This window comes from Lepidochelys kempii, chromosome 6 (assembly GCF_965140265.1).
Source record: "Lepidochelys kempii isolate rLepKem1 chromosome 6, rLepKem1.hap2, whole genome shotgun sequence".
NCBI lineage: Eukaryota > Metazoa > Chordata > Testudines > Cheloniidae > Lepidochelys > Lepidochelys kempii.
Window position 1 is genome coordinate 25,992,569 of NC_133261.1, and position 21,463 is coordinate 26,014,031.

General features: G+C 43.2%; 1 protein-coding gene and 1 pseudogene across 9 annotated transcripts in view; both read left to right on the forward strand.

Annotated features, from left to right (window-relative positions):
* BRSK2 (BR serine/threonine kinase 2) overlaps positions 1-21,463 on the forward strand; it is a 485,481-nt gene that overhangs the window by 119,882 nt on the left and 344,136 nt on the right. The window lies entirely within an intron of this gene.
* LOC140913820 (ATP synthase subunit epsilon, mitochondrial pseudogene) lies at positions 8,233-8,494 on the forward strand (annotated as a pseudogene).

Genomic DNA, 21,463 nt, shown 5'->3' on the forward strand with positions numbered 1-21,463 from the left:
TGCAGGAGGTTCTGGGGGGTGGGAGGGGGAGAAGCAAGGGCATGGCAGGCTCGGGGAGGGTGCGGGAAGGGATGGAGTGGGGGCAGGGCCTCTGGCAAAGCCAGGGGTTGAGCAGTGAGCACCCCCTGGCACATTGGAAAGTTGGCGCCAGGAGCTGCAGCCCCGGAGTCGATGCCTATACAAGAAGCCGCATATTAACTTCTGAGGAGCCGCATGTGGCTCCGGAGCCACAGGTTGGCCACCCCTGGTCTAATACAAAGTTTGCCCCATCCTATGTGCTGAAAGGGGAGTGAGTTATTTTTGCCACACAGGTGCTAGTGGTTGCTGTCAGTAGCCTTCTACCAAATAATCTATGAATATCACTGAAGTTCTCAGGATGTGTGTGCTACAGTGTTAGAATTCATCTCCCTCCCTTTATTAAATGGGTGTGCCCTTTTATTTGTGCCATCCTTTTCTCATTCCCATTTTTCTTTTGTAGTTCCTAATCTTGTTCTGTTTTACATTTGGTTTTGCAAAATTTTGTTTGGGGTTTGAGTTTGCAAAACCAGGTGTGGTTTGAATCCAGGTCCCATTTTATCCTAACCACCAAAGTTTAGGTGAGTTTGGATGAAAGGTTTTGCTTTTGTCTCATCTTTATAATGAGCCAGTTGCAATGGTTTTGGTCTTGGAAATCCTTGTCATCCAGGTTTTTGAATTAGCAATACCATACTGGGGCTGACTTTGATTCATGTTCCATTTTAGTAGAAAGTTCTTTAATTTAGCCGATAAAGATGTAACAAGATCCAGTGGCTGGACGCTGAAGCTAGACAAATTCAAACTAGAAATAAACTGGAATTTTTTGAGAGTGAAAGCAATTAACGATTGGTACAACTTGCCTAGAGAAGAGGTAGATTCTCCATCATTTCAAGTCTTTAAATCATAGTTGGATGTCTTTCTAAAATTACACTCTATTTTAACCAAAAGTTACAGGCTTGATGAAGGAATTGGTTGGTGAAATTCTATGGCCTATGTTAAATCAAATTAGATTATCATAATGGTCCCTTGTAGCCTTAAAATCAATTATCTGAACCACAAAAGTTCAGGGGGATTCACACAAAAGATTCCAGTTTTCAGTTACCTCTGGTTCTTTTCTTTTTAATCCTACCTCTGCATGTGATGTTATGAATGCATTGTACATTTTTATTCTTATAATTTCTACTCCTAGAGTGAGCTTGGAAAAGTTACTTCCCTCTCCTTGCGTCGTGCTTTTGAATGTCCTGAAGTTGTTTTACAAGCTTCCTGTGGTCAAGCAGTTTGCCAGAGTTTGCACTGACACATGGAGTGGAGAAATAAAAGCTTTAGAGACATCAGGTTATTAAAGCTGAGAGGCCATGCTGGGAAAATAAATTGCCACCAGCATGAACTGAAGTAGAAATATTTGTTAACTTGCCTTCAGCCATGGATTTTTCCGTTTCCAAGTAAAAATACTTTATTTTTTTCTTCCATTCTGGTAATTTGTTTTGATGATCCAGAAAATTGCTTTGTTTTCTTTCCAGTTTTAACCTGTTTCCTTTATCACCCATATAATAATTTCCTGGGCTGAGAATGCTTATGGACTAAACTGTTGTGTCTCAGCTAGCACTTTTGAGAGATAGCAAGAAGAGAATCTTGCAGCAAAGGAAGATAAAATAAAAATCATGTGAAAAAAAAATCTCTAAAACTCCATAAACCCCATGAAGGGCTTGATCCAAGGCCTGCTATACTCAATGGAGAGACTCCAATAGACTTTGATGGGCTTGGGATCCACCCTCCCTCTCCTTGCCCCAATTTTTTTTAAATGCTATATTCCGAGTATCCTTTCAAATTGTTTTCCGGCCTCAATGGAGAATACCAATCAAGAGTTAACCCTTTCTGTTGCTTCTAAGTGGTTGATTATTTTTTTACTTGTGATTTGTGTCAAGCTACATTTTGGATGGAAATTGGAATTCAGTTACAAAGGCGCAAAACTATCATTTTATTTTTTTACTAGTTACATAAAACTACCTTAAATGTGCTGGATACACAAGAAAAAAGTTTATCAAAATATGTTTTGCATTTAAAACTAACTGATTTATTAAACACAGGAAGTATTTTCTGTAGTTAGTGAACTGAACTGATTATTTATGCTCACCATGTCCCTCAAGATTTTAGAACTAATAGATCTCATCCTCTCATGCCTAATTTTTATTCATAGATTGGAAGAAGAAAACCAGCTTTCCTGCTTTTTCAACTCCCAATCTGTTTCTCAACTTTGAATGAACTAGTCATTGAACTGAACTAATTGAATAAACTGAAATGAAGAAAATATCCTTTCTACCCCTGCGGAAGAGGCTGCTGCTGTTAAAAGCTGGTTTAGCACTTCAACAAACTCCAGTTCCAGGTGCTGAGCCAGTGACTTCTACCAATTCAATGGTCTGACTTTCTTTAAAACTTGGCTATAAATATGTACTACTTAATATTTTTATTTAATTTAAATTATTTTAATAGATATAATAAATTTAGGCTTCAGCATCGTTGGTCATAATTTCAAATTTAATTTTAAATAGGTTTATATTTAACAAAAAATTATTTAATTTCAATTAAAAAACTGATTTAAATTAAAAAATCTGTTTATTTTAATATTTTTTTATCCACCCTGTACTGAAATCAGTAAAAATATTTCTATTGACTTCAGTGGTCTTGGGGTCAGTCTCCTGCAGAACATGCAGTGGGCTACTGTGAAACTCACAGCGAATCAAAACAAATAGAAATATTACAAAAATCATTTGTGTATTCCGTGCATGCTTGCTTTTTCCTCTACCAAATTAGACTCGTACAGTAGGTTAATACATCACTGGAGAATACGGCCTCTCATATTTTGCATTCTATTATATTAGGGTCTAATTGAGGCAATGGGCCTCATTCACCACTCACTTACACTCTTTTCCCTCCACTGACTTAAAAAGAAGTCGCCTAATTGACACCACTAACAGTAAGGTGAGAAAGAGGTTGTGACCTGTGGGTGCCCGGGGCAGCCCTCACTGAAAATGCCAAGGTCTGTGCAGGTTGCAAAAGGCAGAGCAGATACTCCCAAGACTGGTGGGTAACACTGAAGTTATTGTCCTCAACCAGTCGCAAACTGTGCTTCTGATTCCCCACACTGGTTATCAAGAAGCAAAAAACAAAACAAAATCTCACATAGCCCCCTTTATTGCATTCCAGTTCTCTGAGTAACAGCCGTGTTAGTCTGTATTCGCAAAAAGAAAAGGAGGACTTGTGGCACCTTAGAGACTAACCAATTTATTTGAGCATGAGCTTGCGTGAGCTACAGCTCACTTCATTGGATGTATGCCGTGGAAACTGCAGCAGACTTTATATATACACAGAGAATATGAAAAAATACCTCCTCCCACCCCACTGTCCTGCTGGTAATAGCTTATCTAAAGTGATCATCAGGTGGGCCATTTCCAGCACAAATCCAGGTTTTCTCACCCTCCACCCCCCCACACAAATTCACTCTCCTGCTGGTGATAGCCCATCCAAAGTGACAACTCTTTACACAATGTGCATGATAATCAAGTTGGGCCATTTCCTGCACAAATCCAGGTTCCCTCACCCCCCTCCCAAAAACCACACACACAAACTCACTATCCTGCTGGTAATAGCTCATCCAAAGTGACCATTCTCCCTACAATGTGCATAATTAAGGTGGGCCATTTCCAGCACAAATCCAGGTTTTCTCACATCCCCCCCACCCCCATACACACACAAACTCACTCTCCTGCTGGTAATAGCTCATCCAAACTGACCACTCTCCAAGTTTAAATCCAAGTTAAACCAGAACATCTGGGGGGGGTGGGTAGGAAACCTACCTAAGGTAGGTACCTTAGGTAGCCTATTTCCTCTTGTTTTTTCCTACCCCCCCCCCCAGATGTTCTGGTTTAACTTGGATTTAAACTTGGAGAGTGGTCAGTTTGGATGAGCTATTACCAGCAGGAGAGTGAGTTTGTGTGTGTATGGGGGTGGGGGGGATGTGAGAAAACCTGGATTTGTGCAGGAAATGGCCCAACTTGATTATCATGCACATTGTGTAAAGAGTTGTCACTTTGGGTGGGCTATCACCAGCAGGAGAGTGAATTTGTGTGGGGGGGTGGAGGGTGAGAAAACCTGGATTTGTGCTGGAAATGGCCCACCTGATGATCACTTTAGATAAGCTATTACCAGCTGGACAGTGGGGTGGGAGGAGGTATTTTTTCATATTCTCTGTGTATATATAAAGTCTGCTGCAGTTTCCACGGCATACATCCGATGAAGTGAGCTGTAGCTCACGCAAGCTCATGCTCAAATAAATTGGTTAGTCTCTAAGGTGCCACAAGTACTCCTTTTCTTTTTCCAGTTCTCTGGCTCCCAATCAGCACCTAGGTCCAGTACAGTGAGAAGTTATTTAAAATAACTCTGCTCACATATACAAAATGTTCTTCTGACTCCAAAGGTTCAGCCACATTACCAGGTCAGTATAGGTTTGGATCATACCCAAAATACCACACTGCCAGCCAATCCTTTAGTATTGTGACAAAGTTCCTCCTCTACCTTGGTGGGTCTTGCGCTTATTGGTGGATTTGCTTGCCTCAGAGATTCACGGCAGCCCTCAGTTTGGCCATTTTCATGAACCCAGAGTCCAGGTCAACTCCTCCTGTGTCTGATCAGGAGTTGGGAGATTTGGGGGAACCCAGGCCTGCCCTCTACTCCGGGTTCCAGCCCAGGGCCCTGTGGAATGCAGCTGTCTAGAGTGCATTCTAGAAAGCTTTCGCATAGCTTGCAACTCCCTGGGCTACTTCCCCATGGCCTCCTCCCAACACCTTTACCCTCACCATAGGACCTTCCTCCTGGTATCTGATAATGCTTGTACTCCTCTGTTCTCCAGCAATACGCCTTCTAACTCTCATCTCCTAGTGCCTCTTGCCCTCACAGGCATACCACAAACTGAAGTGAGCTCCTTTTTAAACCCAGGTGCCCTGATTAGCCTGCCTTAATTGATTCTAGCAGCTTCTTGATTGGCTGCAGGTGTTCTAATCAGCCTGTCTGCCTTAATTGTTTCCAGAAAGTTCCTGATTGTTCTGGAACCTTCCCTGTTACCTTACCCAGGGAAAAGGGACCTACTTAACCTGGGGCTAATATATCTGCCTTCTGTCACTCTCCTGTAGCCATCTGGCCCGACCCTGTCACAGTATCTAAAACTAAAGGTTTATTATCAAGAAAAAAGAGAGAACAAGAAGAGAGATGGTAAATGGTAAAGCAGTTACATACATACAAAGACTTCCGAGTCCATATATCAGGTTCCTAGCTGTTTTGGTGAGATTGCTGTTTTGAAATTCCATCTGGATCAGATCCACAGCTTGGATGGGTCATTCAGTCCTTTGTTCAGAGCTTCATTTGTAGAAAGGTTACTCCAGAGGTCAGAAGCAGGACTGAAGACAAAATGGAGAAGATCGGCATAGCTCCATTTAAGCCTCCAGCTCAGGAGTAGGGTTGATTGAAAAATAGGAAAAAACACTTGAAAAATGTTTGAAATTTCCAATCTAAGTCATTTTTGCTTCTCAGGTTTCAAAAATGAACCATTTTTATTTATGCAAAATGTTTTAATGAATGTTTTAATTTAAAAAAATTGTATTTGAGTTAGGGGGTGGGGGTTTCCTGGTTTTGTATGGTTTGGTTTTTTATTTTAATTTAATTTTATTTTATTTTATTTATGTATTTGGGAAGAGAGAAGTTCAGTTGGTTTTTCCTGCCCTCCCCCCCAACCTCTCACCTTTTTCTTTTCCCTCCCCTTTTCCCCATTTTTTCTCTTCCCATTTTTGTTGCTGAAAATGGAATGAAGGAAGAAAGGAGGGGCAGGTAAGGGAAAAGCCTTTTTTGTTTTTTAATTTTTTCTTTGTTTTTCATTTTCCAATTCTGTTGAAAAACAGCAAATTGCCAGAGGATGTTGTGAGGGCTAAGACTATAACAGGGTTTAAAAAGGAACTAGACAAATCCATGGAGGATAGGTCCATCAATAGATATTAGCCAGAATGGGCCGGGATGGTGTCCCTGGCCTCTGTTTGCCAGATGCTGGGAATGAACAACAGGGGATGGATCACTTGATGATGACCTGTTCTGTGCATTCCCTCTGGGGCACCTGGCATTGGCCACTGTTGGAAGACAGGATACTGGGCTAGATGGACCTTTGGTCTGACCCACTATGGCCATTCTTATGTTCAAAAATGAATTTTTACAAAAATTCCAAAAAAAGCCCATTTTTTACCATGAACAAATTTCTTTTTTAAAATTAAAAATAGGTCAACAAATCTTGAATAAAGATAAATTAATTCATTGCACCTTTCTATATAAATTTTTCTTGCTATGTTTACTAATTTAAAGATTAGTGACCTGATTTTCAGGAGTCTTGAGCTCCCATTAAAATACCTTGATTTTTTTTAAAAAAAGAAAGACACATCATATATTTTAGGGTTGTTGGTGGTAATTGAGATATTCCTTCCAATATCTAGGAATGGCTGAGTGAAGCCAAGGAATATCCTTCTGCTCTGACTCCTTTTGGGATATCACTTGGTTACCACTCCATTCCCTTCTTGTAATGTCAGGATGAGGTCACCCCAGGGTGAATTAGAATCTTGACGCATGGCCACCTCTAGGCCAAGGAGACTCGTCTCCCCTGAGAATGCTGGCTCATAACTTAATGAGACTTTACTTGCAGCAAGAGATATCTCCAGCTTGCTCCTCGCACCCCCCGCCCCTTCATTTTTTTTAATGTAATTGTTTCTGGTTTTCTGCCTTCTCATTGTAGGAAATGTCACATTGTTTAGTTATCAGCACGCTCACTTGGAGAAGTTTATTAAAGGCGATGTGGAGTTTCTGACATACCAGTGGCAGAGAAGTAAAATGAATTTCATGGCTGGGTTGCTAAAAAGCTCTTTTTTTATATGGGTGTATTTAATTTGACTATTTTTTTATTTAAGAAAATTGTTGCCCGAAAGGCACGGACTGGGTGGGGTGGGAATGGCAACTGAGGAGTGAAGGATATGATGGGGATGGGGAAGAAGATTCAGTTGAGTAGCACTGTGTGTGATGCATTGAAGAGTGGAAGTTGCCACAGTTAGCTAAGAACATACCATGTTTTATTGGCTCATATACCGGTATTTGGAGACCAGATCAGCAGCACTGATCATTTTCAGTTACAGTGTCACACTTGAGAGTGTGGAAAATTACAGTGCCTCCCTGTATGCATTACTTATTCATTCCTCCTCTTCTATCCCCTCTCCTTGACTTCAGATGGTTACATTATATACATGCGGTTGACTTATGCATAAAATGGACGCTCACGTATCTGAAATGTGTTATTTGAGAGAGTCTGGAGTCTGCTTACTGTGCCCTCCATCGTCCTGGGGCAAATCCTGCTGAAGCACATGATGATTGCACCAGTGTATGTGAAAGCATAATTTGGTGTGGTTGGTAGGGATTTACCATATAGTTATACAGTGGTTTTCATGAAAAAGATGCCAAACTATGTACAGGAATCACTTCACTCATCTCTGAAATTCACTCAGTTCTGGGGTGAAATGTGGCAGCTGTTCAGCAGCGCTCAGTAGCATGACATAAGGGTTTAGGAACAGCCAGGAACAAGAATAAGCATAGGCAGAATGTATTTGCCAGGACACCTGGCTTCACATCTCTATTCTCAGGAAAAGAGATCTTCAAAGAGCAAAACCATTGAGGACCCCAGCTTTATATTTCATTCAAAATTAAAGGTTTTAAGCCGTAAAAGAGAGAACGCGAGAACAATGGAATGCTACACTGCTCCAAGATGTGCAGGAGGGATTTAAGCCAAGTGGCAGGACCTGATCCTGGAGGTAGGTCCTGTCTATGCCACTGCTATGCCTGGCTGGCTCTCTATTATAGGAAAGAAGAGAATGCCATCACCTCTGTCTCCCTGAGATTACCTAAGAGGTCTTCCATCTAAGTGCTGACCAGGTCTTGACTCTGCGTAGTTTATGAAAGCTGATTAGATCACAGCCCTAAGTGGTATGGCTTCAGACAAGAGCACTCTTAAGAATGAGTGTATTCTGGCCGAGGGTCAAGAAACTGTTCTCTTGGGCAGATTCTGTATAGAGAGTTTGTTCTTGCCTTCTATCCGATGCGCGCTGAACTTGGTGCCTGGGGGTCCCGGCTGCTTGTGCCCTGAGGCCCTGGAACTGCAGCCATGGTGGTGTACTGGAGACAGGCTGGGCTCAGCTACATCCGCTATTCCCAGATCTGTGCCAAGGCTGTCAGAGCAGCAATGAAACCACAATACAAAGCTGAGACAGAAAAAGCTGCTGTGGCTACTATAAAAATAGTGAAACCTAAAAAGGAGTAAGGTGATTGGCCCTGTGATGAACTGTATGGACAAAATATCAAGTGAAGACAAGGTCATGGGTCTGCAGATGTGCAATGTAGACTCTCCACGTTAGTATAAAATCTGTATGCATGTGTAAATCAACATGCTAATAAACTGAACTTCTAGTTCACCATGACCATAAAAAAAAAATCACTCTCCCAAGGTATTGTTTAGGGAGATGGGAAGGAGGCAGACAGGGAGAACACTTTTCACTGAACTGGAGAAGGTGACCCTGTTGAGATTTGATTGGAGAGCAAAGGTGCACAGCTGCTGTGGTTTTGGATCAGTGGTATGTGAGGCCTGTGTGTGCTTATGTTCAGGTCTGAACTCTGCAGTCAGGAGTCATTCCTTTCAAGATGCAGCACAATGAACCATGGTGAACAGGGGTTTTTTAACTGCAAAGTTCTCAGCAGCTGAAATGGCTAATTCAGTTGCTCTTGTTATGGAATGCCCTAAACTAGTCCATCCCCTTCGGTACAGGAGTCGTATTTAGTCCAGTAGCAATTTTGAATGGGTTTATGAGATCCGTGAAAACAAGTAATAAAAACTTCAAACTGTGTCAAATGTATTTATAATTAATTTTTTTCTTCTTCTTTTTTTTTTTTTAATTCTCACAAGTGATGTGGGCTTTGATAGAAGCAAGCGCAGGCACCTGCTGTTGACATTAACCGGCCAGTTGCTCTGAGGACTTGACACAGACCTTGAGTTCAATAATGTGACACACGGAGATCATATCATTTTTTGGGCTTGGGATGTTAAAGGTCTGATGTTAAAACAGGGTGAGGGTTTTGTTGTTCTTGGTTTGGTTTTTTTAGAAAGTGCATGTGAACATTGCTTATATTATTTTCAGGCATTTGATTCATTATTCTGCATTTGAAAGGCAAATGCTTTCTTAGATAGCCAAACTTGGAAACCCATGAACAGTCATGACATTTTGTGTGGAAGTGGGATAGTGGCCATCTCTGAGGTTTTTCTTTTCTAGATTGAGATGAAGAGAGATATTCTCTCTGTCTCGGAGGAGGAGAGGGTTATAGAGCATAGAGAAAAAAGGAGAAGGTGAAGAATGGGATGAAGGCCTATTGTCTGAGTTTTAATGATAATTTAACTTGGATGAGGAATGGTGCTTGGAATGTTACGTTTCATTGTACAGAATGTGGGCAGGAGGTTAGCAGTGATCTTGTTCCATTTCTAAGGACCGTATCATGTAATTGGACACAACGCAAGAATATTCACAAAGAGATATGCTCAGCTGTGTACTGAGATGCCCAGTACCATGCTCCATGAAGAGAAGAAGGCATCAGAGCTTCATACTATAATGATGAATGCTGTATAAAACCGTAAAATAGATGCGCGTTTACGTGCGGCCTTAGTATTAGAGGTAGACAAGGATACAACTCCAGCATAGTCCCCAGTCGAATTCTCTTCCCATCATTGTTAAATGTGTAGTCCTACCCAAAGGGTTGCTGATTCTGAACTGTACACTGCATGCAGACAGTGACAGGACTGAAGGTGAGAAAATGAAAGGTTAATAGGATACATCGAGCAGCAGTAACAGCAGCAGAGATACAGTCTGGGCCTTCTTCACCTCAGGAGGATACTACATGTTTCAGAGACAAACTCAGTTTCAGTGACAGACCATATGGATTTAGGAGCCTGACTTTAGGTATGAAGGTTTGATGATTCAGACCTATCCATATCTATCTATCTATCTATCTATCTATCTAAAAGTGAGAGAGATAAAGTCATATTTTCAAAACATGACAGAGGCTATGCTTGCAAATTTGATTATTCAAAAGTGATGGTGCACAAAAAATGTGAATGCAAATGATTGCATATGCTAAATTCTGCATGCATAGTTGGAGGCTAGGTTTGGAAAAATTAACCCATAGATTATCTAACTATTTGTCAGACAAGGTGGGTGAGATAATATATTTTATTGGATGAACTTCTGTTGGTGAAAGAGACAAGCTTTTGAGCTACACAGGTCTGGGAAAGATATTCAGAATGTCACAGTTAAGGGTATGTCTACACTGGCAGAGTTACAGCGCCGGCAGTTAAAGCGCTGCTCAGAGAGCGCTGAAGGGAAACCACTGTTGTGTGTTCACACTGTCAGCTGCCTGCGCAATAGCGTGTTCACACTTGCAGCACTTGCAGCGGTATTCGGAGTGGTGCACTCTGGGCAGCTATCCCACAGAGCACCTCTTTCTCTTCTGCCGCTAAGAGTTGTGGGAAGGCGGAGGAGGTTGCGGGGCATCCTGGGTCCTGTCCCAATGCCCTGTGATCCATTGCTTCCCATCCCATTAGTTGGTGTTGGTCCTGCTTTGAGCAGGGGATTGGACTAGATGACCTCCTGAGGTCTCTTCCAACCCTAATATTCTATGATTCTATGATCCCAGCAATCCCTGTGCTTCTCTCCTCATTTGGCACCATCTTTCAATGGATTATGTACTGTGCGCTCTGCCTCTTTGGTCTGCAGGAATGGATCCTGCACTGTCAACCAATATGCTGCTCACTCTCACTAACACATCATGAGTGGCAGTGAAGTTATTCTTTAAACTACAAAGGCAAGAGGAGCTTGACATTGATCTTGCCACGCATACTAGCTACAACACAAGATTGCTTGTGGCATTCACAGAGGTGCTGACCACAGTGGAATACCGCTTTTGGGCTCGGGAAAAAAGCACTGACTGGTGGGATCACATCGTCATGCACGTCTGGGATGACGAGCAGTGGCTGCAGAACTTTTGGATGAGGAAAGCCACATTCATGGGACTGTGTGATGAGCTCACCCCAGCCCTGCGGCACAAGGACACAAGAATGAGAGCTGCCCTGCCATCAGAGAAGTGCTTGGCGATTGAACTGTGGAAGCTGGCTACTCCAGACTGCTACCGATTTGGTTGCTAACCAGTTTGGAGTGGGAAAGTCAACCGTTGGACTCGTGTTGACAGAAGTGTGCAGGGCCATGAATCGCATCCTGCTCCAAAAGACCATGACTCTGGGCAACATGCGTGACATTGTGGATGGCTTTGCAAAAATGGGCTTCCCTGACTCCGGATGGGCGATAGATGGCATGCATATTCCAATTCTGGCACTAGACCACCTAACCACCGAGTACATTAAGTGGAAGGGGTATTTCTCTATGGTTCTCCACGTGCTTGTGGATCACCGAGGGCATTTCGTGGACATTAACACAGGCTGGTCCGGAAAGGTGCATGATGCACACATCTTTTGGAACACTGGCCTGTTCGGGAAGCTGCAAGCAGGGACTTTCTTCCTGGACCAGATGATCACCGTAGCGGAAGTCAAAATGCCCATTGTGGTCCTGGAAGACCCCACCTACCTCTTAATGCCGTGGCTTATGAAGCCATATATGGGGCACCTTGACAGCAGCAAGGAGTGGTTTAACAACAGGCCGAGCAAGTGCAGAATGACTGTTGAGTGTGCTTTTGGCCATGTAAAGGCCCGTTGGTGCTGTCTATAAAGGAGGCTGGACCTGGCAGATGACAATATTCCTGTGCTTATAGCCGCGTGCTGTACGCTCCATAATATTTGTGAAGAGAAGGGTGAAAGCTTCACTCAGGGCTGGACCGCTGAAGCTCAACACCTGGAGGCTGAATTTGAACAGCCAGAGACCAGGGCTATTAGTGGGGCGCAGTGCAAGGCCATAAGGATCAGGGATGCCTTGAGGCAACAATTTGAAGCTGAAAGTCATTAATATTTGTTGTTATGCTAATATGTTATCAGTGCAAATCTGAAGAAACTCCACTGTTGTCAAGGGGTTAACATTGCTCTAAAACCAATTTAAGAGGCAAATTGGATCCTTAGGCTATATCTACACTACAAGATAGGGTGTGATTCCCCTGCTCATGTACAGTTACTAGGACTAGCTCTCAGCGAACTCGTGCAAGTATCAATAGCAGTGTAGCCACAATAACAAGGGTAGCAGCAGCAGTCTCATCGTTCCCCAAAATCCACAAAGACAAGTTGGTGTTTCCAACTCATTTTAACTGTGGAATCAAAACAGAACAGTAGTTTAAGCAAGTATTAAAAATGCCCCGCCCAGTTTGAGACAGATAGCTGCAGTTTTGGGCTTGTTTTGGGATGGTGGAGTGGGGAAGTTTCAAGATTGGGAGAGAGAAAACCATCACTTGTCTTTAGAGCTCCTTTAAAGTTTCTTCATTTCCTCTGGTTTTGTACGTTCACCACCAACAGTCCTTCGCACCTGACCAGTTGCTAACTGCAATCTAAATGGTGTTCAGTATGGGGTATTATTACTGTAATGTCGAGGAACCCTAGTTGAGGACCAAGACCCCATTGTGCTATATTGTGGAGCAATTCTGTATCCATTAGATACAGGCATGTATCTGTTGTTGTTTTTTAAAGAGTCACTTCCTTTGCATGAGAGGTGTGTATTGGGGAGGAAGTAGAGAGGAATGGAAAGACCTGCTGGCAGAGGTTCTAGCTGACAAAACATCATGCAGCCACAGCTGCTTTTCTGGAATAATAATTCAGCAGTTACAAGCTTCTTTGGCATACCAAAGTCCACAATAATTAGTAGCGCCCGTAGTATCTGAGCACCTCACAATCGTTATCCTTATGTCACCTGTGAGAGGTAGGGAAGTTTTATCCCCATTTTACAAATGGGAAACTGTAGGACATGTTAGATTAAGTGTCTTGTCCGAGGTCACAAAGGAAATTATTGCCTGAGCTGAGACAAAAACCCAGGTCTACTGAATCCTAGTCTAGTAGACTGCCCAATACATGATGCTTTCTATCCACATATTGCCAGCTGTCATACAGGCCTGTGCATACAGAGTACACTTATACAGGTTTCAGATGATACCAAGCTCGGAGGGGTTGCAAGTGCTTTGGAGGATAGGATTAAAATTCAAAATGATCTTGACAAACTTGAGAAATGGTCTGAAGTAAATAGGATGAAATTCAATATGGACAAATGCAAAGTACTTCACTTAGGAAGGAACAATCACTTACACACATTCAAAATGGGAAATGACTGCCTACGAAGGAGTACTGCGGAAAGGGATCTGGAGGTCATAGTGGATCACAAGCTAAATATGAGTCAGTGTAACACTGTTGCAAAAACAAACAAACCATCATTCTGGGATGTATCAGAAGGATTGCTGTAAGCAAGACACGAAAAGTAATGCTTCTACTTTACTTTTCACTGATGAGGCATCAACTGGAATACTGTATCCAGTTCTGGGTGCCACATTTCAGGACAGATGTGGACAAATAGGAGAAAGTTCAGAGAAGAGCAACAAAAATGATTAAAGGCCTAGAAAACATGACCTATGAAGGAAGATTGAAAAAATTGCGTTTGTTTAGTCTGGAGAAGAGAAGACTGAGAAGGGACATGATAACAGTTTTCAAGTACATAAAAGGTTGTTACAAGGAGGAGGGAGAAAAATTGTTTTCCTTAACCTATGAGGATAGGAAAAGAAGCAATGGATTTAAATTGAAGCAAGGGTGGTTTAGGTTGAGCATTAGGAAAAAAATTCCTAACTGTCCAGGTGGTTAAGCACTGGAATAGTCTAGATCATTCTTAATCCTGCCATGAGTTCTGCCTCTCAAGGTCCCTTTCAGTCCTATGATACTATGATTCTGTGAGCTAGAGTAACAGTATTAGCTCCATTCCACCCAGACTTTCCAGCTGCATTCTCTTAAATTTGCAATGGCATATTCTCCCTCCCTCCTTAATTTATTCTGTCTCTCCCTATCCAAGGTCTAGTTCCCTTTCTCTTTCCTTGTTGCCTTTGCTCCTAGTTTACATCTGGTGCCCTCAGTTTCCCCAGTTGTCACCAAATGCCATATCTGGTGCTTTCTTTTACTCTTCTCTCACAGTCCTAGTGGTGTTCTCACTTCCTTTACTCCTTTTTGTTATGTTCACAGCATGCAAGAAGAGAAATTAGATTAAAAAACATAAATACCCTTGCTGGAAGGTTGCGATGTAACACTGATATTTCTTAGAATTCTGAATGATAACGCCTAAGAACCCAAAAAAACAGAGACAAACCAGGCTGCTCCCTAAAAACAGAGAGGCACAGCTTGCCCCACCTTACTGTAATCAGGCTGGCTGCAAACTGACTGCTGCTCCCAGATGCTCCAGTAAGGAGTCCGGTAGCTTGCAAGCAGGACTAGGAAATCACTTCAATCTTAAAGCGATAGCTTGCAACTCCAACACAGTCCTTAATAAATCACCGTCTTTCTTCAGTCCCAGTTGTGGTCCTTTATCCTCCACAACACGCTCCTGATCCGGCCTGCTTCACCTCACAGAACAAATCTGCGAATGTGTCAACAGCTCATTATTGCTCTGTGAGCAGCCCATAGGGGCTATTGTTCAGAAAGATGTTGTAATACTTCCGACTCCTGCTAGCACCAGGGATGGTGTTCACCATCAGTCTCACTTTGCCCACCTAGTGCCTGATCCAAAGCTCATTGAAGTCAATGGGAGTCTTTCCATTGACTTCAGTGGGTTATGAATCAGGCTGATAGTGGAATGAACTTACTCTTGGGCCATCACATTGAGCACAGGTAGGTATTTTACAGTTTAAGCTTTAATGTTACCCATGTGAACAGGCAAGCTTAGGCTCTGACCCCTTCATATCTTGCATGTTAAACAGGGTCAGTCCTGGTCAGCACTAGCTTGGGATAACACCAAAGAAAGCCCAGATGCTGTTGAAAGTGGGGGCCAAGTGATTCAGTAGATGGCACTTTCCCCAGTGAATCTGTATCAGATCGATATGTGCCAGTATGATGCCGGGGACACTGTGCTTCAGGAGATGGCACTTTTCAGATGATAGACTAAATTGAAACTCTGACTTCTCAGGGGCATAAAGATCTCATGGCACTTTTCTCAAGACGAGGAATATTTGACCCTGTGCCTAGGATGGGTAAATATAGTCTGCCTGTCTGAAATTCCCCCTGCACAGTCTTCTGGATATGGTGTTCTTTATCTTCCAGGCCTAAATTGCGGTGCAGTGTTGCTGTGCACTTTTAAACATTTCCCACATTTCCTTCCAGAGGTGGCTGCACTTCACTAGTGAGTGAATTGTATGTGAAGGGCCTGTGTCATCAATGTGTTACTCCAGTTTACAAAGATATAACTCCATTGGTGTTAACAGAGTTGCACTGGCGCATGACTGAAGTATTCTAGCAGTGGCTCAAGATCAGAGTTTGTAAAGCACCTTGAGATCCCCTCAGGATGATAGTTGCTATGTAAAGGTAGCTGTTGTTACTTCTTGTAGGAGATTCTAATGCATCTATTTTTTCTTATTTCTGAATGGCTGAGAAGCAGGATTTTTAGAATATAATGTTTCATTACATACTTGTCATGAATAGCTGAAGACACGTATCTGTATGTAGCTGTCCAACTAGAGTCAAGAGCACGGTCACAGCTGTGCTTGCGAGTGATACTCAGAAGAATGTTCAATGTTTCCTCAATCCTAATAAAAATAATAATTCTTAATACTATGACACTTGTTTTCTGTAGATCTCAAAGGTGGGAAGCATTATCATCCCCAAATTATAGATGGGGAAACTGAAGTGCAGCATCGTTAATTACTTAGCCAACGTTATAGTGACTGAGCTGTCCCCTTGACTTTGGGTTAAAAATTATGGCCTACAAACAATATCCAAAATATTCCCGTCTCTAGGGGATGCTCAGCCTTTCCCAAATAAAAATCCTGTTCACCTGCTGCATTCACCTACTCTAATCAAACTTTGTATACTGGGACAAGTTCACAGCTGATGTAAGCCCTCTGAAGCCAATGGAGTTGTCCCTGTTTACCTGAGTAGTATATTTGGTCTATTTTCTCTGTAAAGTTTCCCCAAGTTGATTTCCATTCCATTCATTTGTTTATTTTGGCACTATGTTAGTGCTCCCTGCCCATTAACAGTCTTTGAACAGCTTGAGAGGATGGATCTTGTTTAGAGACAGGAATCCCACTTCCCCCGAGATTTGATTTAGGGGGTTGGAACATGCAGGCAGGCTGCCCTTTGCAACTGTCTCAAATGGGAGCCATGCTCCTAGAATCATAGAATATCAGGGTTGGAAGGGACCTCAGGAGGTCATCTAGTCCCACCCCCTGCTCAAAGCAGGACCAATCCCCAATTAAATCATCCCAGCCAGGGCTTTGTCAAGCCTGACCTTAAAAACTTCCAAGGAAGGAGATTCCACCACCTCCCTAGGTAACGCATTCCAGTGTTTCACCACCCTCCTCGTGAAAAAGTTTTTCCTAATATCCAACCTAAATCTCCCCCACTGCAACTTGAGACCATTACTCCTTGTTCTGTCATCTGCTACCACTGAGAACAGTCTAGATCCATCCTCTTTGGAACCCCCTTTCAGGTAGCTGAAAGCAGCTATCAAAACCCCCCTCATTCTTCTCTTCCATAGACTAAACATCCCCACTTCCCTCAGCCTCTCCTCATAACTCATGTGTTCCAGTCCCCTAATCATTTTTGTTGCCCTCCGCTGGACTCTTTCCAATTTTTCCACATCCTTCTTGTAGTGTGGGGCCCAAAACTGGACACAGTACTCCAGATGAGGCCTCACCTGTGTCGAATAGAGGGGAACGATCATGTCCCTCGATCTGCTGGGAATGCCCCTACTTATACATCCCAAAATGCCATTGGCCTTCTTGGCAACAAGGGCACACTGTTGACTCATATCCAGCTTCTTGTCCACTGTAACCCCTAGGTCCTTTTCTGCAGAACTGCTGCCGAGCCATTCGGTCCCTAGTCTGTAGCGGTGCATTGGATTCTTCCGTCCTAAGTGCGGGACTCTGCACTTGTCCTTGTTGAACTTCATCAGATTTCTTTTGGCCCAATCCTCCAATTTGTCTAGGTCCTTCTGTATCCTACCCCTACCCTCCAGCGTATCTACCACTCCTTCCAGTTTAGTGTCATCTGCAAACTTGCTGAGGGTGCAATCCACACCATCCTCCAGATCATTTATGAAGATACTGAACAAAACCGGCCCCAGGACCGACCCTTGGGGCACTCCACTTGATACCAGCTGCCAACTAGACATGGAGGCATTGATCACCACCCGTTGAGCCCGACAATCTAGCCAGCTTTCTATCCACCTTATAGTCCATTCATCCAGCCCATACTTCTTTAACTTGCTGGCAAGAATACTGTGGGAGACAGTGTCAAAAGCTTTGCTAAAGTCAAGGAACAACACGTCCACTGCTTTCCCTTCATCCACAGAGCCAGTTGTCTCGTCATAGAAGGCAATTAGATTAGTCAGGCATGACTTGCCCTTAGTGAATCCATGCTGACTGTTCCTGATCACTTTCCTTTCCTCTAAATGCTTCAGAATTGATTCCTTGAGGACCTGCTCCATGATTTTTCCAGGGACTGAGGTGAGGCTGACTGGCCTGTAGTTCCCAGGATCCTCCTCCTTCCCTTTTTTAAAGATGGGCACTACATTAGCCTTTTTCCAGTCGTCCGGGACCTCCCCCGATCGCCATGAGTTTTCAAAGATAATGGCCAATGGCGATAATGGCCTCCTGCCCTCTATCCCCCATCCTCTTCTTCCGCGGTCCTGAAGACAGAGCTTCCCTTGCATTTCCCGTGTGTGTGTGTGTGTGTATGTGTGTGTGTGTGTTTTGTTCCTGGTGCAGATGCAGTTGGTTAGTGCCAATGAGCTTTACAAAGAGATCTCCAGATCTCCACTAACAGTGAATGCTAATGAAAGGTTTGTTTTATTTCCACATCTCAAAAGTAAACATTTCCATTGTAGTTGTGCTTAAAAGAGGAAGTTGCTAATTAAGGCTTCTTTTTTTCCCTCCCGCCTCCTGCCCCTTTAGGGTACCTGCCTCTCCCTCTTGGGTAGTTACTGTTGACATAGCAACAGCTTATCCTACTCTCATCTGTATCTCTGCATGGGTATATTTGGGTGATGGAGATGTTTAAAAAGAAATTCTGCAAGATTCTGGGAGCATAGAGGAAGGAATCCGACCTTCTGTGCACCTATCGTGGGAAACATTTCACATTTTTAATTAACGTAAGAGATGTCTTCTCGGAGTGCAAGTGCTTGTCCTCAGAGATGCTCTGCCTGAACTCAATGAGTGGAGATAGTGGAATCCAGATTAAGGAATTTAAACAATTAAGACTAGATTTTACAAAGTGTCTAGTGATTTTGGGTGCTTCTGTTTTCATGTGCCGAACTTGAAACACCTTAAAGGAGGCTGGGTTTCTTAGTGATGAGCACTCACCCTCTGAGAATTGGATCCCTTTAAGGTGCCTCAAGCTGGGCACCAAGAAGCTGAGGCATATGGAAATCACTAGCTGCTTTTGGAAATCTTGGCCTGTCAATTGGCCTTCAGGTCTATGTTGCACGTTTGATGTTTAAGTTCACTCCACACTGCCTCAGAGGAAGCATATCAGCCCATTGGAGAGTGCGGTATGCTTTTCTGTGGCTGCCGATGCAGACAGGCTCATGGCTCCTCCGCATCCACTTTGGAACGGTTAGTGCCTCTAGAGGGTCTGTCCTTGCACCCAAGTGAGTGCCAGGACCACACTGTGTCTTCTTCCTCCTCCTCAAGCATCCCATGCAGGAGTCAGGCACCCTAAAGGATGCAAACCTCAATGTCACATCTTTAAATTGGTATTGTCTTTATAGGGTCAGTGCACTAACGCCATAAACAAAGCAGATGTTAGCAAGACAGAAGGGATCCCTGCTGATTTTGTCATCAGTGTAGTTGTTCATTCAGTAAGATGCTCAGGATGCAGATTTGTTTCCTTTGTCCAATATGTGTGTTTTTGTTTCACCTGCCTTGAAAAGGACAAGCGTCTTTCACAGAGCAGGGAGGGAGCCAATGCACCGTCACTGAAGTGGTTAAACCAAAACACTTCAAAGGGCTAGTTTAGAGGACAACCTTGCTCCTTGTACATGGTAAGACAAAAGAAGACCTCTCAGGTGATTGTTGTCCATGATTCCTTGAAATGGAGTGAGACTTTTCTCTAGTTTCTTTTTAGCTTCTATAAGTGACTTGACGTCCTCGGCAGAAAATGAGCTTTTTTTTCCAGTACCTACAGCAACATAATCACAATCAATTTCACTCTGTCTTCTGCAGCATCAATACAATAAGGAAGCAAGGGGTGGGAGAAAATATTTAGCCCTCTGCTCAGTAAGGAAAGAGCACCAATGCTACAAAAGGTGCTAAACCAGAACACTGTCCTTTTCTGCACTGGGTACCAGTACACGTTGCACATAGCCAAGGGAGCTCCGAGAAAAGAAGGCACATATCCCTAGGTTGATCACTTTGAGCAGTCTTTAACTGGGTGGACAGGTTATGCTGCATCATGGTAGTAGGAGCATGTGTTCTGAGTAACTCATTAGGGGCTGATCTGGTGACATATTGAGTCCCCTCAATTCCCAGTACTTCAGTAGGAGTTGAAGGTGCTTCAGTATGTCATGGAAGGAGCTCCTGAATGCATCCAAGACATTGAGGGTATGTCTACACTGCAGTGAAACACCCATGGCTGGCCCATGTCATCTGACTTGGACTCACGGAGCTTGGGGTGCAGGACTATGAAATTGTAGTGTAGACATTTGGGTTTGGGTTGGAGCCCAGGCTCTGGGAGCCTCCTCCCTTGCATGGTCTCAGAGCCCGGGCTCCAGCCCAATCCTGAACATTTACAGTGCAATTTTATTGCCCTACAACCCGAGCTTCAGGAGTCCACAGAAGCTGATTAGGGCCAGCCATGGGTGTTTTATTGCAGTGTAGAGATACCTGAACTTTACAAAGCATTTGTAATCTATGGCTCTCAAAAGCACTTTGCACATCAGGTAAATATTGTTAACACCAGTTTACGGATGAGAAAACTGATGTATAGATGCGAATTGAAGTGACTTGCAAAAGGTCTCCCAGTAGGTCAGTGGCAGAGCTGGGCATAGAACCGAGGTACCTTGAGTCTTAATGCTGTGCCCTGTCCAATGGACACACTGCCTCTGTAAAGATCAGTGATATGGAACCTCAAGGTTGCTTTGTGTATTTCACTTTGGATTGAATGTAGCATTATCCTGAAACATTGCAACAAAGATTTCAGCTAATTGGAGCCATAGCTGTTGCATTCCATTTGGTATTGAGAGGGGTACGTGTGTCCTAATATTGCTCTTGATGTTACAGTGCATCCAGAATGCTAAAGCCATTGAACCAATTTCAGACCCAGTATACTTGACTGACTCCACTGAGGTCAATGAAGATATACATCTGCGTACATCTGGTCTGAATTTGGCCCTTCCTCTTTAGCAGCAGTATAGCACTGCTGCTTGCTCTGTCAGCCAAAAGGATATATGAAGGGTGTGAAGGGTGGCAGCCTTCCCCAGTTCAGCAGTTCTGGACAATGTGCTATTAAACTGTGTATATTGGATAGGAAGAACACAGCCCTTGAGAGCAGAGTACAGACACGTTATAAAGTGATCTATTTATATTACGGAGCTATACTGATAACCATACAGTACTTCTGAAACCTACCAATCATGGCTACTCTCCTATCAAATGTGTGACAGAGATGAATGCTGTGGGTGGCAATAGCTGCTCTTCTCTCTAAATAGAGGCTTTCTCCTTTATGTCTTTCTGTGTTGTTTTAAGCATTTTGGTTGAATTTTGATGCCTGAGTGATAACTTTTAGAGCCAGGCATACAGCACTGCAGGCTACTATTGTGCAAACTTCTCCCAGACGGCTCTGTCAAATGCATACCACTCCTCCTGATCTGCAGGCACCCTCCTGATAATCCAGTCTGTGCCTCTCTGTGGCAGGGACTAATGCGCATGTGGAAGTGTGTAATGGTTTTGAGGGGTGGGCAGATATTTCCTTGAAACTGTACAAAGACCCTCCAGATGCATTTCATTTGTTTCCTGAATCAAGTTTGAACCTAGGTTTCCAGAGGGGAAAGGTCAGTGTAAAACTACTGCATCAATTTTATCCAAACAGTGCCTGATGCTGTTCTTTTAAACTAAAAAAATATGAAGGCACTAGATCTGTGCAAGACCAGTATGAGAT